Source organism: Amblyomma americanum, chromosome 5 (assembly GCF_052857255.1).
Source record: "Amblyomma americanum isolate KBUSLIRL-KWMA chromosome 5, ASM5285725v1, whole genome shotgun sequence".
NCBI classification, from domain to species: domain Eukaryota; kingdom Metazoa; phylum Arthropoda; class Arachnida; order Ixodida; family Ixodidae; genus Amblyomma; species Amblyomma americanum.
Window position 1 is genome coordinate 132,221,562 of NC_135501.1, and position 20,765 is coordinate 132,242,326.

The following is a 20,765-nucleotide window of genomic DNA, read 5'->3' on the forward strand; positions in this document are numbered from 1 at the left end:
GATCCATAAACGCCATAACAATGTGGCGTCGCGACGTGCTAAGTTACGTGGAAGACGAAGGCGCAGTCCAGGGTCCAGTGCTATGAGGCAGAGGTTGCAAAACTCTCCCGTGTTCCACGCTAAAAGTGTGAGCTCCAGCACCAAAGGGCGAAGCCCACACGCTGCGTCAGGTCTTGATATTGGGATCCTCACTGGAAGTCCGTCGTTGTGAGCCGAACGCGCAGCCGCATCGGCCTGGTGATTGCCGTTAATACCACAATGTCCTGGCAGCCATTGAAAAATGATGTCATGAACTTTGGAAACGGTGCCGTGGTACAGTAGACGGATCTCAGCAAGAAGTTGTTCCTGCGACCCGCGGCGTAGCGCAGCTTACAGGGCATGAAGGGCTGATTTATAGTCGGTGAAAACCGTCCAGTCATGTGGAGGTTCTTGACTGATGAACTCGACCGCAGCCCGTAAGGCTGCGAGTTCCGTACCAGTTGAAGATGTTGGATAGGTCGTCTTCACTTTCATGAAGATGGATCTGGCCGGTATCACCACCGACCCCGCAGAACTGGTCGAGTGAACTGACCCATCTGTGTAAACATGTATGCGGTGACTGTGGTAAGAATGCAGGTGATTCAATGACAGTTGTTTGAGAGCGGGTAGTGATACACCAGCTTTCTTCGTAATTCCAGGAATAGAGAGGTGAACCCGAGGTTCATGAAGACTCCATAAGGGTGAGCACGGTCTTGAAGCAGGGGTGAACTCCGAGGGAAGATATGCGCGATGAGCTTCAATGACTTTGGCGAATGCAGTACGCGGCCTAATTATTGGGAGTGTTGCGAAGTGATGACAGGGAACCCGTGTGAGGTGCCGAATATGTGTTCTCATGGTGTCAACAGCAATGTATGTAGTAACAGGATGTTCCCGGGCAACAAGAACAGCTGCTGTTAGTGCACATTTAGGCAGTCCAAGGCAGATACGGAGAGCTTGCGCGTGCACACTTTGAAGAGTCTTGATATTTGTCTTTCTAATGGAACTGAATATCGGAAGACTGTACCGCATGTAGCCCAGAAATAGGGAACGGTACAGTTGCAGCATAGAGCGCACTGATGCGCCCCGGGACTTTCCCCCGAAGAAGGAGAGGACGTGGACAATCGCAATTAGTCTCTTTCTCACGTCGTAGACATGTGGACTCCACGAGAGGTTCCTGTCGATGCAACACCAAGGAATCTGTGGCTTCTCTCATAGGCAATGGCTTCACCATTAATGCGAATGGTGTAGCGTGACATTATTTTGCGTGTGAACGCCACAAGTGAACACTTTTCGGGCGAAATGTTCAGGCTCTGCAATCGAAGATAAGATGTCAATATTGATGCCGCCTTTTGGTCTTGCACGAATTTGAAGACGGGTGGTCACCCCTGATGCCCAAATACAGATGTCATCTGCATATACAGAGATCTGAGCAGATTGAGGCAATACGTCGACCAGGCGATGAAAGCAAGGTTGAAGAGAACTGGGCTCAGCACTCCACCCTGAGGGACTCCGCGCGAATTTCGGTGTAAAACGTTGGTCCGTCCGCAGTCAGGACAAAAAACGACCTCTCTGATAAATGGCTGCGTATCCAGCTGAACGTGCGGCCTCCGATCTCAGCAGCTTCCATTGCGTCCAAAATGGCCTGATGCGTTACGTCGTCGTACGCGCCCTTGATATCTAAAAACAATGCCACGGTCAATCTTTTCAAAATCTTGCTGTGTTGCACCGACGTTACAAGGTCAACCACGTTGTCGATAGAAGAGAGGTCCCGTCGGAACCCAGACATGAAGGTTGGATAAATCTGATATCGCTCCAAGTACCATTCCACGCGTGTGAGCAGCATTCTTTCCATGACTTTGCCGAAGCAGCTGGCGAGTGCAATTGGACAGTATGATGAAAGGTCGAGCAGTGATTTCCCCTGTTTAAGAAGTGGAAGGAACCAGACGACTGGTCTTCCAATCATGAAGAACTATGCCAGCAGTCCATGACATGTTGTAAGTGTCCAAAAGAGCCCGTCGAGATGCTTGGCCAAGGTTGGCAATTGCGGAGTACGTCACACCATCGGGCCCTGGTGATGATTGTTTCTACAACAAGCAAGCGCAGCATCAAGTTCTTCCATGGAGAATAGTGCATCCATCCGAGAATCCCTTGAGGGCGGAACATTGTTGCAGTGCAGCGTTGCGCCTGAATTCGGACGGCCTGTTATTCTTGCGCTGAAATCTTCGGCTACCTCAACCACACTGCGCCTTTGGTGGAGCGCTACGGATTTGAACGGGTAGCGCTGTTGAGGGGACGTGCGAAAACCCCGAATTACGCTCCAAACGCGTGACAAAGGCTTCCGTGGATCAAGTGTTTGGCAAAATGTCCTCCAGCGTTGTGTTTGTATATATTGCCTAAATTCTGCGCTTAATCTTCTTTTGTATGCGCCTAGCATCTCTTTTGATTGTAGCCGTTTTGGTCGTAGTCGCTGCAATTCGAAGTCAAAATCGGTGTATTTAGCGACAGGGTTAAAGGGGCACGTGGCGTGTTCCATGGCCTCCTTAATTTTTTGTTCAAGACCGGTAGAGAAGCCCTCTGTGCAAGCAGCCTTCATAGATAACTTAAAAACTGTCCAGTCAATGCGCTGCCTACACGTGGCTGGGGAATTTAGAATGGCTGGTAATAATCAGATAGGTTGGTATATGGTCGCTGCTATGGGTTCCTACATCCGAAACCACCGGACGCTGTTAGTGAGGCACTGTGAAACGAAAGTCGAATCCAAGCAGCTGCTATAAGTCACCCCTCGAATATAGGTCGGGCTTCCGTCATTAAGGCACAGGAGGTCATGGTCAGAGGCGAAGGATACAGGCTGTCTTCCCCTAACGTCCATCCTAACGCCTCCTCACATGGTGTGATGAGCATTGAAGTCACCCATAATGACCCACGGAGCAGGTGTAGCTTCCATCAAACCACTCAACCTTCTGGCTTCGAAACGACTTGATGGCGCCAAGTACACCGCCAGTAACGTAAACGTCAGGTCTCGGCTCTTCACTGTCAGGCAAACGTACTGATAGTCTTCGTTCGGAGGAACTGAATGTTGCACATATGTAAGTTCACGTCGAATGTAGACGATGACTTTGCTGCATCTGTTTCGCGTGGGTGATGCAAATACCTCGTAACCGGATATTCACAAAATTGCCGGGGTCTTCGGTTCACAAATCACAAGAATGGGGAAGTGATTCTCGTAGACGTAGTGCTGTAAATCTGAAATCCGGGACTGGAGTCCACGAGAATTACATTGGAAAATGAAAGCTTTCTTGACTTTCTTTTGAAAAGACAGGTCTTGCGGCGCTACAGTAGAAGGCATCATGGCTCCTTCGGAATCCCCATAGAAGCAATCACTAAAACAGATGGCCCACATTACACTTACGTCAAGCGAAGTTTTATCAAGATGCCAATGGGATTATAAAGAAACTGTCCAACCTGGGAGCTTGCTGACAGTTATGTTATTGAGCGGTCGCGAGAATTTTCTCAAGAATAGCACCCAGGGGATAACAAGCTCCATTAGCGGCTTTGTTAGAAACAGCCATCTGCTGAGGCTGTGGAGGATCTATTTACCGCGTACCATGGCGACTGGAGCGATATGAGGACCTCCAGTGATAAATGAATGAGAAGTAGAGAATGACCGATTCTTCATATATGAGTATTAATGCTGTCGCACCATACTCGTAAGACAAATCATAAGTGTGACGTCTAGTTTTTGTTTCACACATGCATTTGCAGTATATGTAGCGGCTTGTTTGTCTCTATGGCTGTATAAAGCGAACGGTCAATTGCTGGGAAGAATTTTTCTGGTGCGACTTAATTCCCCTACCGAAACAGCCGAGGAGAGGCTCTAAATATACGCCGAAGGCATTTTCAGACAAGTTGCACAAAGCATGCGCACTTCACTGCCTTTATTGAGCTTTTTAAAAGCGGCAAATACGCAATAGAAAACCTTACGAGTTACGAGCCACGGCGCGCAAACTCTGGAGCCATTTTTAAGCGAGCAAGTATTTTGGAGTTATTTTGGGGATGCGACCTCCCATCAGTTAGGTGGACATTCTTTATCATATCTTTTTTACTAACTTATGCAAGTTGTGAATATGGCTTCAAACATAATCAAAATGGGTGTCTTAGAGCAGTGCGCTCGTTGCTTTCATGGTCCAAATAAACACTTACTGACAATCTGTCGCCTTATTTTATCGTACACCAGTACAGATATTTTTTGCCGTGAGTTTATTGCAGCCTGCGTGTTTGTCTTTCTTTAAAGCACTTCATGTAAAACATTTTAATGCATTTCCTCTAAACAGCTTCTAAGTAAGAATGTACGAAGAAAAGGTAAAGATATTGTTGCAAATAACTAAAGAACAGTATTTCTTATGTTCCTCTTACGCATGTTAGATGCCAGGACAATCGTTCTCAACACCCACCAAAAAACAATAACACAAGCGGTAGCATTTATAGTAAAAAAAGAAACAAGCACAAACTGAGGAACGTTAATCCATCAGAAAAATAAATGAGGTTGCTGGAGGTCCAAAGTTGAAGTCGTCAGTTCTTCAGTGTCGAAATACACGACACCAGCGTTTCTCTTGCAGCAGAGGCGAGGTGGCAGAAATTGAGCTCAGAAGGAATCTACCCGAGCGGTAAAAGGAGCTCTAGTGGCAATGTTGTTGTATTCCGTCGCGTTCAGTTAGCTTGCTGGATATCTTTTTGAGGAAATTTATTTCTTCAGCCCTTCGGGGTCGAGTCGGAAAGAGTCCCGGCAGCTGCTCAGCACTAAATGACTGCGGAATTTGATACGAGGCATAGGTTTGCGAGAGACTAATTCGGGTCCGTGGCTCCACTTCGAGAAAGTGAGGTAATCTTTTTTGAGGAAGGCAATCCATTCGGAGTGAATTACCGGTGAAAAGCAGAAAACTTATAGCCCTTCAGAATTCCGACGGCCCTGTCAAATTACCTGACTTTATAGCCTTCACATCGACGGCGACGGTCGGCTCGGTCACCGCGACGCTGTTTCAAAGGAACATAACCGCGATCCAACACACCATAGATAGTTCGAGTGCGCAATACGTACCCCTCGAAATCGTACCCAGCAAGAAAGGGGACACCAACCACTTCGTACTGAATCTGTACAGCTCGCCAGAAGATAAGGGACCGGGAATTTATGGTCTCCAGAAAGTCACCCGCTTGACGCCGAGGGCCCAACTCTTGTGAGGCCGGCCTAAACGCTCACCACTCGGCTTGGGGCTATCGCAATACAAACCCTAAAGGAAGCAGGCTGTGACAGCCAATGGAAATCTTAGGCCTCACTTTTGTACACGTCCCCCACGCGGTGATGCGTATTGGCAATCATGTTAGTGCGGATATATCGCCCGAGTTCACCCTCACTAAAAAGGTGCGGAAAGCTCAAAGTTGAAACATGGTGCACACGCTAGGCAGCGACCATTACATCGTGTCCACGAATTTCAATACCACGCCTCAAAAACACCCACCAACGCGCACTACAATCACGGACTGGGAGAGATTGAGAGGCCTCCGGTAACAAACCACACCCGCGCACATAGACGACCTCGGTGAGTGGACTCGCACGCTCAAAGAGGACGTCTCAGCCACCACGGTAGACAGACAATCTACGGACCCACATCAAACCACGGACACGAAGCGCCTGCACATCTGAGAGGCGTGTACCAGCATACTGAAACACTAGAAGACCCAGCTTCACAGCAGACAGCTCAAACGCCAAGCAGCGCACACAGGAAGTCAGATCGAAGCGTACACGCTAGAACTAGAGAAACAACATTGCGGACAGATATGCGACAATCTAAGCGCACAAGTGGGAAGCAGGAAAACGTGTCTCCTGCTCCAACACCTATTAGATGCAACGCACGCAGTCTACCCACCATGCGTAGCTCATACACCGACACCATGGTACGTATGGAGAGCTGTTCGCAGACCTGCGCAATCGATACCTTAACCCGTCGCACACAGACCCGCTTCCGCGTACAAAGGATTCCCCAACGAGACCCTTGACGCGGACATTGCGGACGCGGACGTGTGGCTCACACTCGGCCTACTCCACAACACTTCAGCGGCAGGGCCAGATGGAGTAACCAATAAGACACCCAGGAACATAGACCCGACGTCGGTGGCAGCATTGACAGACTTGATGCACTCGTACAGGAGTGAAGGCCAGGTCCCGCCGGTACGGAGAAACGCCAAGGTCAGAATAATCTTGATTCCAGGCAAACAAATCTCTCTATAGAAAACCTACACCCCATATCGGTAACGTCATGCGTGGAAAGGTCATGATGCAAGTTATCCTCAGCAGGCTACAAAGTTAAGCGCAAGACCGTGACCTTATCCACCACATGATAGTAAGATTCAGAGCGAACCCATCCACGCAACTCGCCAAGCTCCAACATTCGAGGGACTTCTTTGACCCCACATACAGCAAAGGCACGAGGGCCATCTTGGATTTAGACCTAAAAAAGACCTTCGATAACGACTCGCATGAAGCCATTCTCACAAACCTCTCGCGAAACGACCCAGGGGATAGAACGTTCAGTTACGTTCGCTTTTTCCTCTCGGAGTTAACGGCCGAGCTTTCACTCGGAGGTCTCTCCTCGGATCCCATCCTCCTTGAAAGCAGAGGCACGTGGCAAGGCTCAGTCCTCTCGCCCTTCCTATTCAACCTCTCCTTATTTACGCTATCTCGAAACTGGCCGCAGTCAAGGGTCTACAACACAGCTTATACGCGGACGATATCAACCTGTGTACACGGGGAGTGAAAGCCAAATACAGGAGACGCTGCAGGAGGCAGTGAATGTAATTGAGTCGCATGCCTCGGGCGCGGGGCTCAAATGCTCGCATCCTAAATCGGAATTGCTGTTGCTCAGAGACAGACCGAGAGGCAGCGTCAGAGACCAGGCACCCCCGCCTCCACTACACATAGATGTAGGAGAACATCCTTTCAACGAAGCACCTACGAGAATTCTCGGAATGCTAATTTAGAGCAGCAGCAAGAATAACGAAGCAATAGGCAAAGTGACCGCCACGGTAAATCAAACCCCGCCACGCATACGAGGAATAGCCAATAAGAGACGCGATATGAGGGAGAACGACCTCTGCCGACTTATTCAGGCATTCGTCTTCGGCAGGTTCGTGTACATTCTGCTGTACCTGCTCCTCTCTCAAGCGGAGAAGATCAAGGTAGAATGCCTCTTCCATCAATCTTAGAAAAAGCGATGAGGTCGCCACCTTCTCCGAGACAGCGGAGGAAACACATTTGCATTAGAAATAGACAACTAAGCTGACATTATATTCAGCGATTCAAAAGCATCCATACGCAACTTTGCGTGGGGCCGCGTCTCCCCCATCTCCCTCCAAAACCTCAGAAACGCCCACAACACCCTCTAAGGGAGATCGAGCCGTTATGGTTTCCGGCTCACTCGAACAACCCTGAGGACCAGGCGGCCGGGCAGTGGGCTCCTCTGACCTGAGTTTCTCGATCGATAGCCTTAACTCGTTTCATGACATAACAAAACCAATTTCGCTTCGAAAGACGCACCTTCCCTACATCGAATAAATTGCTCACAAAGATCCAGGACACAACCTGGCGTCGCTTCCAAGCTCATTCCCACCCCAACCCGGCGGTACTTTCGGCCATGCACCCCCGGGAAATACTCTCCCCATTGCAGCAAGTGCAGCAAAAGAGCCACAATACACCACATCTTGGTGAACTGCCCTCAGGATCCGACTCCCCCGCACTTAATTGAACTAACTTCCGAGCAGTGGGAGGCCGTGCTGCTCAGCTCCGACAAGAAGACCCAAACTGCGGGGAGTGGAGTGAGCCAACGAGGTCGCCGTGAGCCACGGCCCGACGGCCATTCAGTGCGACGAAAACCTCACCTTAAACTATTTTCTGTAGGCGAATAAATGTTTTCCAATTGAGTCAAAAATTTATGCTGAGTTTATTGCCGAGGGGCATGATGACGAAGGCACGAGAGAAAAAACTGTTTGCAGAAAAGCATGATCGCTGGGTGGGGCTTTCTAAACAGGCACCTGATTTGAACCTGCGGATCGCTTTCCGCAGTAGAGGCTCCAGAAAAGAAAGGGACCGACTCCTTCTATGCTCCTTGGAAAGTGATCCGGGCGCGCTGCTCCTCGACCACTGGTTAAGAAACTTTCGTTCAGTGTGATTGTTTAGGGGCTTAATGAGCATGATCGATTGATTGATGACTTGACTGATTGGTTGGTTTGTGCATTGAAAACTATTCAAACAATCGCAGTTTTCCAAGCCGTGAGTGGTCCGCCTATTCCGGCAGCCGATTGGCCTGCGCCTCAGCATGGGCTCTGCGATCCTCTCCTCGTTGCCGGTAGGGGTCCTCGCTGTGAAAAAAAGCCTCCCACTGCTCCAAATTAGAATTATGAAGTCTGCCAATCGCGGGATTGAATTTGCCTGACCACACCGTGTTAAAAGCAGTAGCTCTTTCTCCAAAGCGTGGGTACTGTAGTTTGTGGAGCGAGAGGTACCATGTTACAGCGCCATGTTACCATGTGAGTGGCGTTGCGAGAGTGCCTCTGTAGTCGGCGAAGGGTGTGTTCTTCCGTCTTGTCTGGAGTTTTGTGAGGTGTGAGGTGTGTCTTTCTGGCTTGTCTGCAGGCCAGTAGGTTTTCGATGAAGCTAATTAAGGGCTGAGTAGTGTGTTCCTATGCCTCATCGACTAAGGATGCATCCCGGTATAAGAGAACTCGGGCGTGCCTGTGGGCGGCGTCATTCCCTCCCGTGTGGTCCGTGGGGCCTGGAAACCATATGACTGATGCTTGATTAGGAGCACGTTTAGCTAAGAGTGTCAAGAGTGTGAAGCCTGGCTGATGGATTAGTCCATTGTTTATCTTTCTGCATGAATTTTGGGACCCTGTCACTATATTGGCGTTTGGGCTTGTAGCTTGCGCTAGCGCAATAATCATCTCATACCGTGCAGCAACTCTACCGCATTATGGTTTATGATTGATTTTTTTTGTGGGGTTTAGCGTCTAAAAAGCGACTCAGGCTATGAGAAACGCTGTAATGAAGGGCCCCGCAAGTTTCGACTACCTCGGGTTATATAAAGTGAACTGACATCGCACCAGCCCAGGGCCCTCACTGTTAATGCTCCTTAATGCTAAGGAGCCCGCAAACGGCGCGCCGTATGTGCACGCTAACCCGAGGCATCGAAACATATCCGCTACGGCATCTCTTCGCGCGCCACGGCGGCTCAGTGGTTAGGGCGGTCGGATACTGAGCCAGAGTAGCTGGGTGCGAACACGACCGCGGTGGCCGCATTACGAGGGACACTAAACGCAAAAGAATTACCGGTGATTTACCTCTGTTCTAAGCGAGAACTAACACGTTTGTAATACACGGCGGGATATTTTTAATGCATTTTAAACATATTGTCACAGGCCAGACGGAGAACAGTCGTAGACGTAGAGGGGGGCCGCAGAACGGCCGAGGTTTTTAATCGCCCAGAACAGAGCCAGCTCGAGCGCGCCTCACGCGAACGCGACCACTTCGTCCTCGTCACGGCTTAGCGCGCAGGTAGCTCGAGCCAGGTCCGTGGCACTAGTCCCCCGAAAAAGAAGAGCATCGTCCCGATGCGAGGGTATGTACAAAGCAGAAAACGAACAAAAAGAAACAAATTAAAACGCAGAACCTGAACACAGTTTAAAGTGGAGCGTCATCGCTCTCACGCGAGAAGTATGGCTTAAGTCGCATTACATGCACAATGTCAGTCCGTGGTTGCCGACGACCGGTAGCCACAGTTCCACGTGGAACAACCTCATAATCCACGTTTCCAACACGACGGAGCACCTCATCAGGTCCGAAATATCGGTGCAGCAGTTTTTCGAACAATCCCTTTTGGCGGACAGGGGTCCACACCCACACACGGTCACCGATGTTCTAGGTAACCTCCCTGTGGCGCCGGTTGTAACGTCTGGAGTCCGTGTCTTGTTGAGCTGTGATGTGCAAACGAGCAAGCTGGCGAGCTTGCTCGGCTTGTTCGACAAAGGAACCCGCATCTGGTGTCAAGTCATCATCCACGCACGGGAGCATGGCGTCCAGCATCATCCGCACTACTCTGCCGTAGACTAGACTGAATGGCGTAAAGCGGGTTGTTTCTTGAGTCGCAGTGTTGTACGCGAATGTGATGTAGGGGAGTATTTGGTCCCAGGTTCTGTGCTCCACATCCACGTACATGGAAATCATGTCGGCCAGTGTTTTATTCAGGCGTTCTGTGAGCCCATTTGTTTGGGGATGGTATGCTGTCGTTGTTCGATGGCTGGTGTGACTCAGCTCAAAGATGTCGTGGACAAGCTGAGCTGTAAATGCCTTACCTCGGTCTGTGATGACGACGGACGGAGCGCCGTGTCGAAGCACTATTGTACGCATAAAGAAGTGCGCAACTTCGAACGCTGTGCCTTGAGGGAGAGCCTGCGTTTCGGCGTAACGCGTCAGGTAATCGGTTGCAACAGCTATCCATCTGTTTCCTCCCGACGACAAGAGAAATTGTCCGAGGAGTTCCATGCCGACTTGTTCAAAGGGTATGTTAGGAGGCATGATAGGTTGCAACATGCCAGGCGGTTTCAGAGGCGGCGTCTTCCTACGCTGGCACTCACGGCAGGTCCGAATATATCGCTTCACACATGAGGCAAGGTTGGGTCAATAGTAGTTCTGCCGCACTCTGGCAAGTTTGCGCGTGAATCCAAGGTGCCCAGAGGTCGGCTCGTCGTGGCAGGCGAGGAGGATCTCGTGGCGGAGGGCGGCTGGTATAACCAGAAGGTAACTCTTACCACTGGAGGCGGAGTTTTTCTTATCCAACACTCCGCCTCGAAGACATAGGGATGGCAGCCTACGAGCCAGGTGGGAGGGTATCGAGGGATGGTGACCTTCTAGATGCTCCATGAGCAGCTTCAACTCGTCGTCCGCACGTTGTTGTGCGATGATGTCGGACGACGTGACTGCACCGAGGAATGCTTCGTCTTCTGCGTTACCTTCGTAAGGTTGCACGGGTGAACGCGACAAGCTGTCAGCGTCGGTGTGCTTGCGACCAGACTTGTAGATGATCGTGAAGTCTAATTCCTGTAAGCGTAATGCCCAACGTGCTAGGCGGCCACATGGGTCCTTGAAGTTTGTCAACCAGCACAATGAGTGGTGGTCAGTAATAACCTTGAACTGCCTGCCATACAGATATGGGCGGAACTATGTGATGGCCCATACTACGGCCAAACATTCCTTCTCAGTTGTAGAGTAGTTACACTCTGCACGGGAAAGTGCACGGCTAGCATAAGCGATTACTTTTTCGACACCGTTCGGACGCTGGACGAGAACCGCTCCAAGACCGACGTTCCTGGCGTCCGTGGAATTTCAGTGGCGGCATCATCGTCAAAATGGGCTAGTACTGGTGGTGATTGTAGCCGACGTCGTAGATCGTCAAAAGCAGTTTGCTGCTCGGCACCCCACAAAAATGGCTCCTCATCTCGTGTCAAGCGCGTCAGAGGACTGGCCAGCTTAGCAAAGTTTTTTATGAAACGTCGGTAGTACGAACAAAGGCCTAGAAATCGTCGGACGGCTTTTTTATCAGTGGGAACCGGGAAGTCCGCGACGGCAGAAATTTTGTCAGGGTCTGGCCGGATGCCCTCGGAGCTGACGACATGCCCGAGAAACTTCAATTCAGTCAATCCAAAATGGCATTTTTGCGCCTTTAGAGTAAGATGAGCTGATCGGACGGCTTCTAACACCACTCTGAGCCGCTGCAAATGTTCCGAAAACGTTGTTGAAAAAATGATTACATCATCCAGGTATACTAGACATGTTTGCCATTTAAGGCCGGTGAGCACGGTATCCATCATTCGCTGGAACGTTGGTGGAGCACAGCAGGGTCCGAAGGGGAGCACACGAAATTCATAGAGGCCGTCCGGGGTGACAAAGGCGGTTTTCTCCCGGTCCCTCTCATCAACTTCTATTTGCCAATATCCGCTGCGCAGATCTACCGAAGAAAAGTATTTTGCTTGGCGCAGTCTGTCGAGGGAATCATCTATACGAGGTAGCGGATAGACATCTTTTTTGTTACGCTGTTAAGTTTTCTGTAATCCACACAGAAGCGCAGCGTGCCATCCTTCTTTTTTACGAGAACGACAGGAGACGACCAGGGACTATTCGATGGCTGGATTATGCCGTCATTGAGCATCTCCTTCACTTGCGTTTGGATGGCCTCCCGCTCTCTGGGAGATACGCGATAAGGCTGTTGATGTATTGGGCGCGCGCCATCGTGCGTGACTATCCGATGCTTAGTGATGGGCGTCTTACGTACCTTAGACGACGAGGTAAAGCACTCCTTAAACTGCAGCAACAATTCTTGCAATTGCTGCCTTTCTGCTGGCGGGAGGCCCTCATTTATGTGAACGGCGCGTACTGCCTTTTCGTCAACTTCACCAGACGTGTCTTCTAGGCATGCGAAACACTCAGCCACCTCTTGGACGGGGTCGACGTGGGCGATGGCTGTGCCACCAAATAAATGGCGGTGTTCATTACTGAAATTGGTCACGAGGACTTCAGTGCGACCGTCAGATAGAAAGGCGAGCCCTCTTGCTACGCAAACACCCATGGTGAGCAAAAGAGAGACATTTGGCTCAACAACACGTTGTCCGCAATGTGGCGCGTCGCAAGTGACCCTAGCCAGAATACTCGCCCGTGGAGGCACCGTTACGGCATCGTCGGATATACGCAGTGCGGCTCTGCAATTCTCGGGGGCGGGTTTAGTGGCAGCGAGTTCAGTTGAAAATGTAACCAATCGATTTCGAAGGTCTATAGTCGCACCATTTTCTCGAAGAAAGTCGAGACCGAGAATGACGTCTCGTGAGCATTCAGGCAAAATGAGGAACGTTGCCACGAACGTGCATCCGCGCACCGTAATTCTTGCCGTACACATTCCGAGCGGCGTAACCACGTGGCTACCAGCCGTACGTATCTGTTACCCTGCCCACGGCATCATAACTTTCTTCAGCACCTTAGCCATCCTACCGCTCATTATCGAGTAGTCCGCACCCGTATCCACTAGTGCGCTAACCTCCTTAGAGTCAATCAGCACGGGTATGTCAAGGGAGACCTTGGTCTTACCAGACCCAGTCGTCGGCGCTGTCTTCGTCGTCGTCGTCGTCGTCATCGGTATCGTGGTCGTCGATTCGGGAAGGGTCAGTCGGCGCGTCGGTGGAAGCTTTTCGGCAATAGGCGTTCGGCGGCCTCGCCTCCAAAGGTCGCCTGTTCTAGTTTTCCCGGTGCGGGCTCGAGGACCCACGCTGTGCACCAGGTCCATAACCGGACTGATGAGGCGACGGATGGCGAGGTGAGGGCGATCGGGACGTTCGGCGCGGAGGAGGTGGTGAACCACGCCGGCGGGTGACGTATTCGTCAAACTCCTGAGGCTGTTCGGCATGCCGCGGATGGGGACTACCTGCAGACAAGCCTCGCAATCACAGAGGCCGATATGGACACCGCCGGAAGATGTGACCGGCCTCGCCACAATGGTAACACAGGGGACGTCGGTCTGGCGCATGCCAAATATCGGTCTTCCTCGGCGCCTGTCCTCGAGCTTGCCAGTAGGGGACCGGCTGCTCGGCGTGTACTGCGACTACCGAAGGAGCATACGGTAGCGCGCAGGGAACCGGCGCAGGACGGCGCAGCACGTCCGCATACGTCGCTGGCGGCCGAGCAGCTGGCTGTGGTGGCGGCTCTACTGGAGCGACGGGCGATCTGAGCGCCTGCTGAACTTCCTCCCGAATGGCGCTAGTTAGAGAGTCCACAGGAAAAATCCCCTGAAGTTTCTGCAGCCCCTCACGGACCACAGAACGCACGATGTCCCGAAGGGAGCTTGTATTGGCCCCCGAAGCAGCATCCAGGGGGTGTAGAGCCGAGATAGGGTTTAGCTGCCGGTCGTAGAAATTGTACCGTTGCTGGAGCGCCCTCTCCATGAGCACAGCCTCGGAGAGGAACTCGGCGACTGTTCTGGGCGGGCTTCGCAAAAGACCGCAGAACAATTGCTCTTTCACGCCTCTCATCAGGTGTCTGAGCTTTTTGTCTTCCGTCATGGTCGGGTCCGCTCGGTTCCAGAGGCGCGTCACTTCCTCCACGTACATCGCTACGTTCTCGTTTGGTAGCTGAATGCGAGCGGTCAATTCACGCTCGGCCTGTTCACGGCGATCGCTGCTGGTGTAAGTCTCCAACAGCTGGCGACGAAAGTCCTGCCACGTCGTTAGACTCGTCTCGCGGTTTTCGTACCAGATCCGAGCGGCGTCTTCTAAGCTGAAGTAAACGTTCCGGATCTTAGCACTGTCGTCCCAGCCGTTGAAACGCGCAACGCGCTCGAACTGATCAAGCCAGTCTTGGGCGTCCTCCGAGTATCCGCCGTGAAAGGGCTTCGGGATCCGGGGATTTTGCAGGCTCACAAAAGAAGCAGGTATGAACGGGGCGCTGTCTGACCTTGCTGCCGTGATCGTAGCCATGGGTGCGCTCTCTTGAGGCTGGAGTCCGAATTCTGGAGACAAGCCGCGGAGCCTGCGGCTGACACGATGGACGGGGGTTCGCACAAGAGGCACCGGGCTTGTGCTTCGGCTCTCCGAGGAAGGATGGAGCATCAGCCGAGAATACCCAAGCGACCTCCACCAGATGTCACAGGCCAGACGGAGAACAGTGGTAGACGTAGAGGGGGACCGCAGAACGGCCGAGGTTTTTAATCGCCCAGAACAGAGCCAGCTCGAGCGCGCCTCAAGCGAACGCGACCACTTCGTCCTCGTCACGGCTTAGCGCGCAGGTAGCTCGAGCCAGGTCCGTGGCAATATTTCGGAATTTCATTTCGGAAAGCCAAATTTAAACAGAAATTGTTTTGGGGGAGAAGTGAAATTGGCGCAACATGGGACAGGCGTCATTTTCTTTTCGTAACAGCAATTTTCATTTTTCTTCCGCGTTCCACGGTAGCAGTTGGCAAGATTCTCTACGGCGCCCCCTGGTACGAACTGGGCACAAAAATCCACGAAGACGTAGCTCGCCTGCACAGGGCCACGTTACGCACCATAACAGGTGTTCCACGATATACGCGCATCACGGCTCCAGAGCAAGCGGTGGCCCTTCCTCCTATACACCAAATCATTGAGGAAGCTCGAACGCGGTAAGAAACACGCAGGACTGGCACAAAACAGGAACGCGCTTTGGAACGCTGGGGGCGCCAGCTCTCGGCACTGGTTGATTATGAAGGGCGGCCGGCTCCGCTCTAACTGCGCCCTCACTTCGGCCGCAACATATGTACGGCTCCACCCAGAGCACAAACGGCGGCACGGCTCGACACACAGCCGCAGATAGAGATCAAGGTGAGGAGAAGACATATACGTAGATGCATCCCTGAAAGACGGCGCCATATAAATGGCATGGCGCAGCCGTGAGATTCTCAATTTCAATGGCTGCTGTACTATTCGTGCTCCCCATGGGTGCATAAAGGAAGGGGAGCTGCTCGCCATATACGGCGCTCTACTGCAGGCGTGAAACGTTTTGGTCGGCAATCAATTGCTACAAGCTGACATGACGCGCGAAATCCGAATACTCTCTGATTCACATGAAGTTGTACGCGAGCTCCACAGACTATTCTCGACCCACCCAATCGCAGAGCAGATTACTTCTAGAATGAGAAGCCTCTCAACACGCAACGCCCACATCCGCCACGCGTGGAATCCTGCACACACGGGCGATGATGACGGGAACCAGTCCGCTCACAATGCGGCTCGGGAGGAGGAGGAAAGGCAGGGAGAGTGTCTTGTTCCTTACTGAAAACATGAAACAATCCGACTTCCAAACCACCACCTCACCCCAACCCAAGAAAAACTGGCCAACAGAGGACCCACCCGTCACCCAGACCGACCTTCAGTCCCTACAGGTCCCGCATGGACGCTAAACTCGACGAAATGAAAGCGCGTCTATACACAAAATTCAATCACCTCATCGACCACCTGTCCCAACGCTTCGAGCAACAAATTGTAGCAGCATTTATGTGCATGGTACACAACCTTGAGATGGGCCTTGCACTGTACGACACCTACCTCGAAAAACAATAGAGCAGGCCCTTCCCTCGCTGCACCTACCCAATACCCCCATCAATCCCGCCCACCTACCCCACGGAACCCGCTTCCCAACCCACATACCCTCACCGCATCCAAGCTACAGTACAGTACAATAGAGTACAGCAAGTACAGTACCTACTCGCCGCGATGGTTCTGTGTTTAGGGTGCTCGGCTATTGATTCGGAGTTCCCGGGTTCAAACCCGACCGCTGCGGCTGCGTTTATATGGAGGCAAAACGTTAAGGTGCCCGTGTGCTGTGCGATGTCAGGGCACTTTAGATCCTTAGGTGGTCGAAATTATTCCGGAGCTCTCCTCTACAGCAGTTCTTTCTTCCTTTCCTCTCACTCCCTCCTTTATCCCTTTTCTTAAGGCGCGGTTCAGGGGTTCAACGATATATGAGACAGATACTGCGCCATTTCCTTTTCCCTAAAACCAATTATTATTATTGCTAAGTACATTACCGTGCAGTACAAGCTACAATGGAACAGCCGCTGCTTCCGGGAAAAGCGCGCACCCCTCCAACTCCTTCTCCCCACATTTACTACGCCCCACATCCTCCTCCTTCAGGACACACCAGCCCCTGCCACACTTTCCAGCTACACTTCCGCTCACTCGGACACAACGAATACACACAGGTATTCCACACTCATACATCGCTTCATTACACACCAAACGCATTACATCACCTCCGATGCGCGCTGCGTGATCACAGAAATCATACAAGATACTCCACTCCATCTATTTTTATTTCAAATATATACCACGCACCGTTTCATCCGCTGGCTTCATTGGAAACGGTAGCGCGAGATCTCCATCGTAATGCAGGCAAGCATTCAATTGATTATCGGAGAGGAATTCATACTGGAGTCTTTTAGCTGAGCGCATTTACGTTCCGGTCCGCTGGTAGTTCCCCAGCGGAGCACCAGCGGAAACTTGCGCGAGTAAAGAGCTTTAGCGCAGCGTCTAAAACACCCGACTGAGCGTAGTAGCGCGAAGCGCTGTGCAGCCCCACCTATTATTGAAAAGCGGAGTTACGCTGAAACGAATATGAATGGCGCTTGCTGTTACTGTAATAAAATTGCTAAATTCAATCGATATTTTTTGTTTCTGGTACATATTTAAACATTAGGGGTCCTTACCATCCAATTTAAAGTATATCGCGTTAGAAAAAAAAAACGTTTGGCACTGTGATGGTCAAGTCAAGCCAAACCGTCACACCGCAAGCTCACCCACTTGAGCTCGTCCCCATTGGCCTTGTCGCGGCCACTTCCCGCAGAAAGCAAAGATCTTCTTGCGTGCTAAAACATTTGCGCGGCTTCTTTGCTTGCAGGCGCGCGTGAGCTACTTGCGCCGCGTCCGTGCTCGATGAAGCTGGCGCGGCACCGCTCGCACTGGAGGCCGCTATGTTAGTCTTCGATGAAGCTCGCTCGCTGGGCACTCTCCGCTGGGAAGACCAGACGAGCGGGCGAGCGGGCAGCGCCGCAAACCCGCTGGCCGCCTGAGCGTTATGCGCATGGGCACTGGCGCCCTCTCTCGTCCGCTCCGCTCTGCTGGCCGCTGGCCCGCTCTGCTAAACGTCTCTACTGACGGGGGCTACCGCACCTCCACAGGACGAGGACTGCAACTCTGGTCCTCAGTACAAGAACTTCGCCTCAAAATACACCATAGCTTTACCCCCCTTACGAGAAGTGACAAGTTTCAGCCCGGACACCAGCCCGGAATTGACACTGAGCCGCAACCTTGCGGGTATTACGTGGAACACAGCACACATTAGGAACCAATCATTATATCCTCTCCGTTAAAGTACCGTACAAACAAACAACGACCCTTCACGTAACACACAAACTGAACAACTGGGATGCGGTCCGCGCCGCACAGGCGGCCCTTCCTGAGCTCTCATTACAGACATCGACCAGTTGGTTGCATCACTCATGAACGATGTCTCCGCACACAGTCGAACCCTTGCCACAACAACAAATATGGCCACCCTCTACACTCGCCTGACCCACCTATGGCAGGCCCACAATAGCATCCTAGAGCGCTGGTAAGGGCAACAGCTCAATTGGACCATTATAAAGCGGCTAGCCGCACTGTAAACACAAATTACTGAGCACTCGGAGGAGGTCTGCCGATTCAACTGCACACAGATTCGCGACAGTATGGCTGGCAGTCTGTCCCCCAAACGCAGCTGGCAGCTTCTTCATCCCTTAATTTACCCGACCGACGCAATCCAAAACAGCCACACAACATCTCGTCACACACGTTATACACAAGACCGACATTTCTCTAGACGCACTCATCGACATACTTAGAAACACACATACAACTCCAGGCACCTCAAACCCCCAGCCCCCTATGCAGGCACCCCGAATGCCTATCTCGAAGTGTACATTACGGAAGCAGAATTCAGAGCGGCCCTCCTGACCCCTCCTTTTAACTCCACCCTAGGAGTTGACGGTATCTCCAATAGCATGCTCCGCAATTTGGACAATCAGTCAATTGCCGAGCTTCAACACATGCTGGCAGGAGGACACCCTTAAGCAATCCTGGCGTCACGCCATAAAATCTTATTCGTACCCAACCCCGACAAACCCCTTACACCTGCAAATCTTCGTCGCATCTCACTGACCTCATGCCTGGACAAGCTTTTGGAACATCTCGCGCTCACCCAACTCACCCAACACACAAGATATTTTCGAACCCATCATACCAGGCCACACAAGAGCTGTCCTCGCCTTGGATCTCTCCAAGGCCTTTGATCGCCTAGACCATCAAGCGATCAAGGCGGCTTTCTCCCCCTTGAAGATAGGTGAATGTATGTACACCTATATTCAAGCATTCCTCACTAACCGAACGGCCGAAGTCAACTTCGTTCCTCACACATCCTGCCTATACACCATTATTGGGGTTTGCACCCCCAGGAATCTTTCCTCTCGACTTTTATCTTCACTGTCACTCTCATCCCCCTTGTCCGCAAACTACAAACCATCCCTCACCTTCGGCATACACTCTATGCTGACGATATCACGCTATGGACCACCCATGGCAGTGGTTGAGACATAGACAACATTGCACTCAGAAGATACCCGCACCCAAACACTTGCGCGGAGTATCGGAATGTCGTGCTTGCCGGAGAAGTCGGAGCTCCTCATACTCCGCCCCACAAAGGGAAACTGCCCCACAGCCCCTATAACCGTGACACTGGAAAACCGGTACATCCCGGAGGCACACATTCTCTGGGTATAGGGCCTCCACATCCCGAACAAAGGGGAAAACACTCTCACCATCCGCAAACTCAAGCAGACGGTGGTGTCGATATTCCACCTAATCCATCGAGTTTCTGGACAGCACTGCGGCATGAAGGAATGAAGACAGAAGATCACGTATAAAGGCCCTGCTCAAAAGCAAGAGAGATGTGTTTTTAGACGTGCCGGGAATACCGGATGTCATGTTGCACACTAGAACTCTCTAGAGAGAGTCCAATCAGCGTGAAACAATGCCTACTATGTCTAGAAAATCAAGAATCAATTGAAAATGAGGTGCGGGATATGTCGGACCTTAGTGTGATTGAGAGGTCGTGGCGAGCATAAAATGCGCATCTCGTGTTTGTCAAAAAACCCGATGGTACTAACCGACCGTGCGTAAATTTTCGTCGGCTAAATGACATCATAGTACTCGATGCCGAACATATGCCAAGATCGGACGTGGTGTTCGCTAAGGGTGCTCTCAACACGTTTTTCTTTTCTAAATTTGGCTTAGCTAAAAAGTATTGGAAAATACCTATGGAAGATTCGTCTAAAGAAAAGACTGCCTTTTTTTGCTCGGCGTGTTCATTTCAGTTTAAATTCATGCCTTTTGGTTTGAACACGACATCCGCAATATTCACAAAGCTGATGAGGAAGGTCTTGGATAGACTCCAGAATGAGGAACACAATTTTGATGACATCCTTGTGGCAACAGATACGTGAGAAGAGCATTTAATTATGCTGGAAGAACTATTTGATACAATTCAGCAAGCCAGGTGGACAATAAAACCGGCAAATTGTAAGGTGGGCTTTGAAGCCATTTCTTTTCTCGGACACAAGCTGGGGATGGGCCGCATCGCGACGAAAGACTACATCTTGGTCAAAATACAGTACGCCCAAACTCCGACGACCCAGAAATATGTACAGTCGTTCTTGGGTTTAACGGGATATTACAGGGAATTTATTCCCAATTATGCCCACATAGCCGATACGCTTGTCGAACTCAATATCAAGTGTGCAAGCAATAAGCTGAATTGGACAGCTGACCATGAGAACGCATTCGTGATGTTAGAATGGCATATGGGAAAACCGCCCGTTCTGCTTAGTCCGAATTGGAATAAAGTGTTTTTGCTTCGCACTGATGCATCAGACGAAGCTTTAGGAACCATACTCTTACAAGAAGAGAATCATGTGCTGCATCCGGTATTCCTTGCAAGCAAGAGATTACCGGCTAGAGAACGCAACTACAACACTGTTGAAAAGGAATGCTTGGTGGTGATGAGGGCGGTAAAGAAATTTCACATTTATCTTTATGGAAGACAATTCAGAATTGAA